At 38.6% G+C, this 12895-nt stretch overlaps 1 protein-coding gene across 2 annotated transcripts in view; it reads left to right on the forward strand.

Annotated features, from left to right (window-relative positions):
- The window catches only part of TOX3 (TOX high mobility group box family member 3), a 78436-nt gene that overhangs the window by 7376 nt on the left and 58165 nt on the right, over positions 1-12895 (forward strand). The gene's annotated exons all lie outside the window — the stretch shown is intronic.

Here is a 12895-nt window from a genome sequence, read left to right on the forward strand (position 1 = left end):
ACTTGTGAGAGCTAAGACTAAATCTTACAGAAAAGAGTGGGTTGTGACATAGTGAAGTTAAAAATGAAGGGTGTGCTGGGATGAAATGCCAGCATTTGGACTGGCAGCCTCTGAAGTAAGGGATCTGTTTGTCTTCTGCTTTTTTTTTTATTATTATTGTTTTTAATTGTTTTGGCATGACCTTGTCTGCTACTGGCTGAGGTGAGAGCTGCAGAGGCAATAGCATGGGTATGTCCTCGCTTTCCTCATCTGCTTTGCAAAGTATGGAACCGATGATTATGTAAAATCATTATGTTAAAGCAGAATATTGCTTGAATAGACACATTTACATTTAGATTTTCTTTCCTCTCTATTTGATATTCTGAAGAGTTTTGATCAACTGGGCAACCTAACAACAGGTTGCAAATATGTAAAATTACCAGCATGGTAGGATTTGTGGAAAATGAAGGCTACATGCAGATGGTTGTGGTCACTTGCAGCAAGTTGTCTTCATCTCTCCGTTTGCTTTCCTTCAGAGAATTTTTCAAGAGAAACTCTTTTGTGTTTAGCACCCAAAGTGGATGCAGTTTACGCTGTAATTTTGTAAACAGTTAATATGAGAGAAATTAGATAGCGATCTAAAACCTAAATAGTTTTAGATATATAAATATAAATTAGTGAAGTATTAGTTTTTCTGTTTTGGGGTGGGTTTTTGTTGCATTTGTTTTGGTTTGAGGTTTTTTTTGCAAGGAACCCATGCATGGAAACAACCTGAGCTGTATGAATCATCCTTTCTATCCCAATGGAACAACTCCTGTATTTAAAGTCACTGAATTATATAAAGGTTTGTGGGTTCACGACATATTTAAACACCTCAGTATTGATTAACTGTCTAATTTTGATATGAAAAATTGTGTTAAAACCATGCAAAAATCAATTGCTGCATAGTGGAGTAGCTTATTTTTGGAGCAGATCATATTTATCTGCTGTTCTTTTTGTGCTACTCTCTTTATAGTCATATGGCTTATACAAATAGTTGAATTTTGAATGGCTTAGGATACTGTATTTCACTATTACTTTTTTATTAATAAAAGAGCTGTTGTTGAACTGTACTTTTATCAGTAAACTATTTTACTGATAGAGGATTAGCAGTTCTCTTTTTTTTAAGCAATTTGCTTTCTGAAATAAATAGGAATTTGATTAGACATGGGAAAATAGTCATTCTGTTTGCTTTAGTAGGTTAATGCTGTTACTTTTGGTGGGTTCTTAGTAGGCGTGTGGATGAAATGATGATAATAATAGGCGGTCATGTAAATATGGGGATATCATGGTATTGATTTGTTCCAGTGGAAATCTCGATAGTTGTGGTTTCCTACCACAACCCAGCATGGTTCCTTTTTTCCTATTGTTTTGCTTGATATGGTTTGAAAAACATAAAACTTCTATAAACAAACAAAAAAGCCTAATCTCTATACATGTGGCAAAATAAGCGGAATTCTACAATGCGTTTTCTGTTCTTTTTCACAGCAGAACTGTAAGTAAAAACAAGACTGATGTCAAGACTGTACACTGGGCATACAGCAAATGTAAATAGGTTGTGAGGTGCAAACACAAGAGCTTAATTTAGATTTGCTCTACAAAGTAATCATTAAAGTAAATAATATGTTTATACCTATGTGACTTCCTGTTTGTGGTTTTCTGAGTGTCTAGTAACTGTATTTCAAGTGATAAAACGTATCAATTTATTTTGTCCTGCCAAATAATTTACAAGTCCAAGATATTATTGAATAAAGGGATTTAACAGATGCTTCTGCTGCCCTTTCCTTCTGACGTTTTAAAAACCTACTTAAAGTTATCTTTCTGCTCCCGAGTGGTAAATCGGACGCTGTGTCATACGAAGCAGCCTGGCTTCCTCAGCGGTGGCTTGGGTCATCGCTGCTGTGTGAGGAGAGACCTACCTCTTGTTTATGACATAGCAGAAGTAAGGGAAGCCGCCTTTTTTTTGTTCTCGTGCCTCCGTCTAAGCCTTTTTTAACATGATAGCTTTGCGCTGGGATGTTGGATGATGTTTGTAAGGTGCATAGGGTGTTGTATGGCTTGTTGAAGATACCAAATGGTTGTTTCAAGGATTTGACGAGCCATACATAGGGGCATTCTCAGTTCTGATGGTTGTCTTACCTTGGCCTTTTTAAAGGAATGTTTGAATCCGACATGTGCATCAGTGGCTCCAGTGCAGTGTTTCAGAACCCCATGCTCTCCCAGTCGTCATGCCTTACGGGATGATGACGTGCTTCTGAGATTTTGCCTTTGTGGGTGCTTTTCCTGTGGGAGGACCCTGGGATCGTGCTCTGCGTCAGCACATTCCTTGGGCGGCTTTCTCACGTCCCCATGGCTTGCCTGCCTGCCTTGGCCTGGACTCCCTGGCTGAGGGCACACACCAAAGACCTGAAGTTCTGGGAGCCGCCCACAACAAGGACAGAATTTCGGTTGATGTGCAGCTCTGACTGAACAAGGCGAAAGGCAGGCAGTGTAATCTAGGGCTAAATATAACTCAGAGAGATTAATCAAAGACCATGTGAAAGGAAAACTTAGTAGTTCTGCTCATTAAATACCAACTTAAGTAGGAAAACCAATAGCACTTCAGTATGTTTCGTACGCACATTTGTGGTATGTCCAGTGTACAGCTTAGAGATCAATCTTGCTGTACCTGTAATTCTGCTCAAAAAAACAGCTGTAAGATTGTAGTCTGAGCTTCTATGTTTGTTTTGCCTCAATCTGCAATGATAGCTTGCCCAGTTTAAGTAGCAAACTGTTTTTTCTAAATTTATTTGGCAAAAAACTTGTGATAGGATAGCAGCCTTTTTCTGGCTTCTCTGTTAGAAAGTGTTTGAGTAAGGATGGCGAAGATTTGCTTTGGCTTCTATCAGCACAAATATGTTGCTGGTGATAACGTATCATTCAAGTGTGCTGCCTATCTGCCTGTATTCTTCTCTCTAGTAAATAGCAGTTTTTCAAGGAAGGTCTCAGAATTTGCCCTTTTGTTAATAGTCTGGCAGAGAGTTTACATACCAGAAAAGAATCCTGATTCTTCACTTGATAACGTATTAAGGGTTGGGGTTTTTTTTTTTTGAGCTTTGTGTTGGTTTTTGTAAAGAAAATTGTCAGCCATTACTTGTAATACATGTAACTAATAAAAGTTGAATCAAAAACGTGACTCTTGTACAGTCACACATTTTTAGAGCGCAGACAATGTGTATTGGTCTGCATCAGTCGTAACAACCTTCCACTGCTTGAGAAATGTTGGGGGAGGCTATTTGCTGCTGTACAGGGTACATATGTCAGGATACAGACATCTTCCTTGGAGATCATGGGGCTCCTTATCATTGCTTGTAATTTCTGGATTGCTAGTTAACTGAATTCTATTGTAGTGCTCTCTGCATCATGTTCCGTGTTATTTGTGTGTTTGTGCAGAATTATTTCTAAATAAAAGCTTTTAAGGTTATTCCATCATGAGGCATAAGTGAAAGACAGCGATGATAAAGAGCTTGATTCACATTATGACTAACTGCAGGTGAACATTGTGGTGTTATGCCTCATTCTCAGTGTTTCTGTGACTCAAAAATGATAATAAACTCCATTAAGATACTATGACATCAATAGAGTGAGTATTTAAAATGCGTATGAAAGGATAAACCATAGGTAGAAATCATAAGGATATAATAGCTATCTATATAATTTTAGACTCTATAAAGTATTTGTAGATCTTCTGAGTTTCATTTATTCTCTGCATGGATGAGAACTGATATCAAGCATACACCTTCCTTTCTGCCCCCCCCAGATGTAACCGGTTTCTTTTAAAATAAATGTGAAAGTAAAAGAGAAGGAACGATTTCCATGGAGGAAAATCAATTCTGGTCCTTCAGAATCGTGAACTCAGATTGATACTTTGCAGCTGCAGTGAGCACAAGCAACGCGCCACAAATCTGGCATGGAATTTTGACAGTGAGAAATCTTTGCTCTCCTACGTCTTTTTAACTACAATTTTTCCATTTCTTATTTTGTTGAGTCCTACTGTTTTACTTCATCTTCCACGCTGCTGGGGTAGGAAACAGTCGTTGCGTTCTCTGTTGCCAAAGGAAATGGCCATTTGTTGATTTAGAAAAGAACAGAGAAATGCCTGTGAAACACCTTAATGAGCAAGAGGGAATGGTGGCTAGGGAACACTGCTCAATATTTACAATTTGAGGATCAAGTATGTTCACTATGCCTGAGTTCCTAAACTTACCGCAGTCCTGGGTGGTGGTTGTTTTTTGTTATGTTTTTTTTTTTGGGTGGGGGGGTGGGCAGGAGAGAGAAGATGGCGAAAATACATGTTTTTCACATTTAAAGATTTCCTATGCATTTTGGAGAACTGATCTTTGGTTCTCATGTGATCAAAAGAAAAAGACAGGTTCATCTTTGCTTCTTCATTCGGTTGGCTTATGGCACCCAAGCAAAGGAGCTCCTATCTGCAGCCTTTTTCCAAAACTCTAGTTGCCAGGGATCTTTGAATGTAGAAATAAGAAATAGGAAGATTTTAGACGATGAATCTCAGTATGTATGCTAGAGCAAGGCCAGTTGCTTTATCGATCCCAACTACTGAAGTTTTCCCTGTGAAGATGATTTATGTTTATCTTAAAAAAACTCCCAAACAATCAATGAGAGAAACAAACTGAACTTCATGTAAGAGCTGATTAAAAACATGCTCAACTTCTTCTTTCTCATCCTTACTTTCTGAAGCCTTCTATGGGTTCAAAAGAAATGGGTGCAGTCCTGCTCTTGCACATAGGAATATATCCTCTTTGAAGAAGAGAGATGTTTCTGCTTTTGAATTGAGCTTCATAAGCTTGCTGGAGAAAATTCAGCTGGGAGGATGTATTTTGAAGTAGTAGTTTCTTGGGCACTGAACCGTTCATTTCCTAAAAGGATAAAGCCACTTCTTTGTACCTGCTGACAAAACAAAGGAGTCGGTGCTGATGATACGTTACGTGGGGACAGGCCGTAACGTCGGTAAGTGTTACTGGGGCTGCTGAAAAGCACCAGTTCTGTCTGGCCTCTCATCCTTACCAGAAGCGACACATCTGCCTCACTAGAAATCGTAAAAATGGTCTCCACTCAGTTTTCTCTGCACTTTTACTAAATGACTGAATCACTATTATGTTTTCTCCAGCTTAGATACCGTATGAGAATGAGGCAAAATGCTATATTCACCTGCTTCAAGTTGGGAAGGTCTAGATAGTCTTCATCTCTGAAGTGTGAAAGAACTGACACATAAAATTGCAGGTCTGGCAGCAAAGATTTTTTTTTTTTTTTTTTTAAATAAGTACCTTACAGTTGGAGATATTTTTTTTGTTAGGAAAAAAGATCTGAGAGACCTGAAGTATCTGTGCTTTAACAGTAATACTGGAAACAGCAGGGTGAGAGAGAAGACAGTGTTGTTACAAGCGTGGCTGTGTAAACACTGGGAATGAGAAGAAAGCCTCTGTCTTCCCAAGGGGTCAGGTGCTGAGGCAGCCTTCCCGTGGTGGTGGGGACAAGGGAGCAGTAGCCGCTTCTGAGGCTCTGAGTTGGTGCTAAATATCATATCATGTAGGTGGCTGAAACAGGAAGCGTATGGTTGATTATAGTTTTAATCTTGTTTAACCTGATTCTTTCAGGCTTGATGTTTACGTTCCTAAACGCGCGATAGTGAAGTTGTGTTATGCACTCTGATCCCACGTGAGTCTCGGGTTTGGATAAGGCGACCACAGATGTGATAGTTACAGACTCAACAACAGTTTTGGAGTGGTGCATAACAGCTAGTACAGAAAATTTGTGTCTGAAGTCTAATTTTAGAGTGGAAAACTATTATAAGTGAGATTTATAGATGCTGGGGAGTTGCCTAGTGTCTGTGAGCATGGAGGGACTGCTTAGTTCTTCCTCCAGAAGTGGTGTGCTTTTCCTTGGTGGTATGGAGGTGGGGCGGGCCTTTAAGTTTCTGAAAGAGATGATGGAAAAATCCACATCTAGAAGTTTGTCAGTCTGTAGAAGCATGGGATCAAATGATTAGATGGTTTGTCTTGGCGTGGGTGTTTTGAGAGTGCACATCTGCCTCCTTACCGCCATGCTCTGCTAACTGGTAACTGCCTCAGTTCCAAGTTTCTAAAAATATTCTGGTCTTGTGGATCTGAATGAGAACTTCATTTTGAAAAAGCATTTGGACAGTGGAACTAAGCAGCCCTTCAGAGACGTATATGAAACACTTGCAAAAATTTGCAGCCCATCTTAGTATCCATTTGTGTTCTTGAGCAATGCAAGTCTGTTTCTCTTCTCTAGAGGTCATAAAAATTGGAAATGATGGTAGTGGGTGTCTTGGTTTTGCCTTCAGTACATGAAGGCAGAGTATGTAGTCTTGTTTGTGTAAAAAGTTCCATCTGCCAGCACCGCTGTGAATATTCCAGCCTAGGAAGGGGCAGCTACGACAACTACGCGGTTCTTTGCAGTTATGCTCCTCCACCCCAAGGCTGGACGCTTAATTACTGGTAGCCTGACCTGTTCGCAGGTGTGGCAAAGGGAAATTGTGTGGCAAAGGGAAAACTGTGATCCCTTCATACATTTGGTGGTTTCTGCTATTGTAGCCTCTTCATTTTTAAATTTAAGCAAAACTGTTGACAGTACCAATTGTTTTCATATACATGATAAAAGTGGAATTACAGTAGGGTAAGTTAAGGATTAGAGTTAAATTATGGATTACTAGTTAATATCAAAGGTACATCGGTACAGCATAATTCCATTCTTTCAATCTGTCCTTGAAAAGTCCAGTTTACAATCCTACTTAGGTAGCAAATTGATGAATTTTATACAACTCCTCATATAATTTTATAGAGTATTTGCATTTGCAGACACAGTGATGAAATATTTCTTCTTGGCTGGCATTGCAAGGATGCTTCTATCTTAACTTTGCTAAATCAGTAAATTAATTTGAAAAGAATTCAGTTCTAAAAGAGCTCTTATATTAATTTTCTGTAAGCAAATTAGAAGTTTTTTAGAATGCAGCATTCCCAGGAAACATGCTTTATGCTTTAACCTGTGATGTTCATCTGTATCTGTTTTTAGTCTGGTGTACAAAAATAGCAACATAATTTCTTACCTACTCATCAGGGATATTTCTACTGCCATCTATTATTATTATTATTATTGTAATTATTATATCTTTCTAATTGCTCTTACAATTTTTTTTCTGGTCTATTTCCTTTTCCCGGACTATTATATGATAGAAAAATATAGGTGGCATGTTTATTCATTTTAAACAAAGATGATCTGGTTACTTCCTGAGACAGTCCTCTGGTCCGAGTATATAGAAGTGAAATTTCCTCCAATTCATTTTCTTTGAAAAGTTGCATTAAATAAGGGTAAAACCGAGCAGAAGTTGTATGGCAACAAACAGGATCTTGAGAATTCTCCAGCTGGGGTGGAATGAGTTTAGTTGTTGTTTGCAAAAGAGATGGCCCAAATGTGTGGTACAATAGTCAAAGGCCCGGTAAATCACAGATGTTTTTGCAAGGCTGTCGTCTGTAGCACTGAACATGGTAGGCTGATGGTTTTGGAAGCGATCATTCAGTTGGACTGGTTTTGAATCTCAGACTAACCAAATCTGTAGGTTAATTTTGAAAGTCCTGGAAAATTTTAAATGTAGCAAATATCTGCTAGTTATGAGGTTTTTAAGAATTGGATGGCTCTTTCTGGACACCAGTGGCCACATTTTTGGAGGTCTGCTTATTTGCATTTGTGGCATGATTTCCTGGGAATTACTGAACTCTGAAAGGTACTGTGAAGATTTGCTGCTTGGTTATAAGGCAGTTCGAGCGCAAAAAATCTTATTGTCAAGTTTCATTGCTGCTATTTCTTAATATGTCCTGGGACAGGTGCATAATTTTGTGCACTTGAAGTGTGATTATAAACCAGTAGACAAGTTTTTAAAGAGGGTTCTAGCTTTGTCTTTTTTTGAAGTGTGGGTTCATTTGTTGTTGGAGTTAAACTTTGAAGCAGGTGGCTGTAGCTGATGTAAAAGTTTTCTTCAAAGCCTCAATTATCCAAAGTAATGATTTTTCCTACTTCAGCTGCTTAATACTAACAATAGGATATTATTTGTTTATGCTCGTGCATCAAATTGGTAATTAAGTATTTTATCTGGATGAAAAAACGAAAAATAAATTATTTTCTTTTCTAGTAAAGTGGACTTTAAAAAAGGGTCGGCGGGATCTGTGAGGCTCTTCTAGCATCACCCAAACCCTGAATCATAGAATGGCTAGAGCTGGAAAGGGACCTTAAAGACCATCTAGTTCCAACCCCCTGCCCTGGGCAGGGACACCTCCCACCAGACCAGGTTGCCCCAAGCCCTTTCCAGCCTGGCCTTGAACACCTCCAGGGATGGGGCAGCCACAACTTCTCTGGGCAGCCTGGGCCAGGGGCTCACCGCCCTCACAGGAAAGATTTTCTTCCTAATATCTAATCTAAATCTGCCCTCTTTCAGTTTAGCTCAATGTCAGTGCATTTATCCTTGGCCTAATGTATCAGAAACCTTTTATGGTGCACTGGTTTGAGAGGTATGGGCTGGGGTCTGACTGGCTGGGAAGCGGATCTCTCGAAAAGGACCAGTGGGTCCTGGTGGATAGTAACATAAATCAACAACCAGGAGCAAGCTCATGGAGGGCCAGCAAGATGATCAGTCCCTGTGCACTTGCCCTCTGAGCTTCAGGGAGCGGGACTTGTCCAGCTTGGAGAAGGTAAGACTTCAGGGGACCTGACAGCAGCCCCAGTACCTGTGAAGGAGATGGAGCCAGAATCCTCACAGGGGCAAATGGGGGGAGGATGAGAGGCAAGAGGAACAAGTTGAAATGAGCGGTTCAGACTGTATGTTAAGGGGGGGAAAAGGAATCACTTTGAAGATAATGAGGTATTGGAACAGTTTGCCCAAAAGGGTTGTCTCTGTTCTTGATGGTCTTTAAGACCTGACTGAAGAAAAGCCCCAAGCAAGTAGTTCCTGAATTCAGTGCAGCCTGTGCTTTGAGCAGAAGTTGGATTAGAGATCTCCTGATGTCCCTTCCAACCTGAATGATCCTATGGTTGCACAAGGTGAATAGGTAGCAAAGATTAATTTGATCCTCCCTGTACTCTTTTAGAAAAACATGGATCTGTAAGAGTGGCATTGTTTCACCCTTTGCCTGGAAGGTCCATGCAGCGGGAGAAGCAAGCACTTGTTTCATGTTCAGGATAACTATCTTAACTCTGACGGTGAAGAGTTTGCTTTCAAGTTGAAGAACTGGGATGGGAATCCCAGTCCTGCAGGGTATGCCTGTGCATGCTGGTGTGAGCGAGCTGATAATTGTGACCTGTCTAGAGCATACGGATTTAATACAGCTGGCTGGATACCTCTCCCTTTGTAGTTGCATGTTAACTCATGACATCCTAAAAGAAAAGATTTTTGTTTCGCTCCATGTAGTCTTGCTGTAAGGGATTGCTAGTTAGAGCCCATCAGATTGGTTTGGCAGATACAACAGTGTAGAAAATAACAGCGTGCAAAAGCCTGTTTGTTTCAAACTCCAATCTGGAATATGTGTCACTGGTACCTCTTAGCTTTTTATACATGTGACTGGGCTCTTGCTTCTCTAATTAAGTTCTAGAGTTTCCTGTTCCTTTCTTTCTTCGGAATTATAGTCACACGATAATTCAATTTTTATTCTCTTTACTCTTTAGAAAAATTCATCCAGAGGAAGGTAGTTCAAGCACCAGAATTTCCTATAAACCCTGTTACTTTTGACACATAGAAAAACAAATCACAGTAGTTTAGCACAAATTTGGAGCTGTAAAGTGGTTTTCCTAGAAAATAAAACTTTGTTGTGCACAACAGTCATGGATGAATGTTTCTTGAAGGACACTTTTAACTTAAGTAGGCATTAATTACTGCATTGTTCATTTCTTCTTCCTCTCTGGTTTGATGCCGATTGCTGGTTGCGTGGAGGCTAAAGTGCCCATGTGTGAGAGGAATGGGGAATATGGTGAACTTTAAAATCATAGATTGAATAATTCGCTATTTTTTAAAGTCCTAGTTCCAACCAAAATCTTTGTGGTATGTAATGGTACCCAAAACAGTTGCGTGCAGTAGGGTATTTTGGATTCTATATTTAAGATACTAGAAAAGGATCTGATTTTCAGAGGATGAGTATTTCAGTTACGAAAACGAAACCCTTTAAAATGTCCATGTCCAAACCCACCCTCCTGATCACCATCTGTATTGTAATGAATTAAGCATTGACTGTTTAGTGCAATCTGAGAATAGGAAGCGTGAGAATCATCATGGTAGTGATTCAGATCATTACTACTAGAGAGCAGCCTCATCAAATTGCTTTGTTGGGGGGTGGGGACAAAGGGGGGACAGGACCCAAACACTAAAATCGAAAAGAGCTCGTGATCATCTTCCAAACCCAAAGATTTCACTGTCATTGAGATCTACTCCAAACATCGAAAGGAATAGTAGGTTGAAAAGAATGTAACACCACTTTTGTATCTTGGTACATTTCGAAGCAGCTTTATTCTTACTGAAGTATTTTATAATCGCATCAGTTTATTAATCAGAAATAATTAGCTTTTCCAGGTTTAGAGATATTAGTCGCAGAAGTCTTAGAGAACATGGACAAGGATTTCTTACATCTGGCAAAAACATGGTGCTACCTTTCTGGAAATGGAGCTTTCCCCATGTTCTTTCATATTAGTTAACAGAAACCCTCCTTGAAGAAGGATACTCATCAAAGAATGTTTCACGAAACAGAAAAACAGTACTCATAAACCCTGCTGGATTCCAAGAGTTATTACATTTTACATCATATACAGTTTATTTTTCCAGATGCCACAGTTCAAAATAATGTATTTTTAATACTACTTGTAGAATTCTACAGATTCATAATAGCACGTGACATGTTAATATCCTCTGTGACATCCTACTGGTCATATCCAACTGTGATAAACAGTTGTATATGCTATCAAAGTGACATCTATTATAAAAATAAGGATAATGCAAAAGGATACAAACAATCCCTTAAATTTGTAAAGACTGTTACAAATCTTGAATGTTAAATTGAAGGAAAAAGTACATGCTAATGCTGAGTTTATGCCTTCAGTTAATAGTCCTTTATTCCTTCAGGAAAAAAAATCAAGCAGCTATACTTTAAATGAATTTAATGAACTGCAAAGACTGACATTTTCACTATAAAAGTCACACTTCATTTAATGAAGTAGTTAAATATTGATGCTATATTAAAATACAGGCTGAATAAAAATGGCAATATGGTTTTCAAAATAGGAATTTGATCTGTTTTTTTCTTGTTATATTGAAAATTTCATGAACGGAGAAAAGGGAAATACAGCAGAATATCTCCATAATAAACACAAAGCACTTTGTTGAAATAACATTAAAGTTGAAAGCCACAAACCCGTAAAAGCAAGAAAATTAAGTCACTGTACTCTTAACTCAGTCTCTTTGTGCTTGAGCACTGAATCTCTGAAACAAATGGGTCCGACATTATCAGCATTCGATGTGCAATATTTTCTAAAATTCTTGAAAACTAAGACAGATTGTAACCCTGTGCTACAGGTGGCACATAAAAGTCCTAGCCATGTGTTTACCGGGGATGAATAGTTATATCATGATATTGTTTGATCTTAATTCAAAGTCCTTATGTTTCAAGTGCTATGATTTCAATGGCAATATTCTGGCAAAGGTGTGTTTCCTGTGTTGTGGCTTCCACACGTGTCCATTGCTGTAATTTGAATTTTCAACTTCATTTTTATATCTGCACTTTCGCCATAACGGCATAACATTGACAGTGGATAAAGGAACATTGATGGCAAACGTGGCTGAGGTTTTTCCCAGCTCCAACACCTATAGAATGGTAAAGGGAAAAGAAAACAAGAATGAATCTTACCATAGATGTCAGTGGGAACAATGATTGAGTGACGATATGATCGGCTTCACTTTGATGGATTGAGTTATGTTGTACTGTAATTTATAAAGCTGTACTAATTCTGACATCAGGCTTCTGTGTATAGTAAAATACTGAGGATGACATCTTTGGCCCATTGAAGTCAATGGCAAAACTCCTATTAATTTCAGCCGTCTGTGATTTCATTCTCAGTGGCTGACTTGTAAAACAATGGCAAATCGATTTAGTATGCTTTTTTTCCCCCTTGGGAAAGATCTCTACTCCATGTAAAATGATTTGTCTTTTGACTTGCATGCCCTTACCCTGAAAATAAGAATTTTAATTCAGGATAAATATAGTCTCATTTCTTTCCCATAACTATTGTCACGTAAACATCAAAGATGATGGAAGAAAGTGGAGGTATTTTGAAGGTGGTTGGTTGTATACACAGCGGTATATGCCAATTACTGATAGAAACCAATGATAAGGAATGCATCTTTCCTATAGAAGACTAACAAATCATTTCTGTAACTAGCAGCTGTCAGATGTGGTTATCTACATGTGTTGGTGGAAATGTGGTTTAGGTGTTTGGTTTCTTTCCCGTTATATGCAAACAGCTTTTCTTTAAAACAGCAACAAAAATGAAAACATTGGAATCTGAAAAACTAATTATATAAATGTATTTGCGTTTGGAAGACCTGCAGTATTTGTGTTTATGGTAGTGATCCTCAAAATTCTTCCTAAGAGGCTAGATCAGGATCTATGTGCATAGTTACGTCTCCTGGTATTTTGCCACAGCAAGCACTGAAATGATCTACTTAATAGAACATAAAATTTTGTACGGTATTATGTAAAATCACCAAGATTTACCTAGAATTAATAGAGCATTGAAGAATTTCTTCCTCTTCTAGACATCCTTC

This window comes from Chroicocephalus ridibundus, chromosome 4, assembly GCF_963924245.1.
Source record: "Chroicocephalus ridibundus chromosome 4, bChrRid1.1, whole genome shotgun sequence".
Classification (NCBI taxonomy): domain Eukaryota; kingdom Metazoa; phylum Chordata; class Aves; order Charadriiformes; family Laridae; genus Chroicocephalus; species Chroicocephalus ridibundus.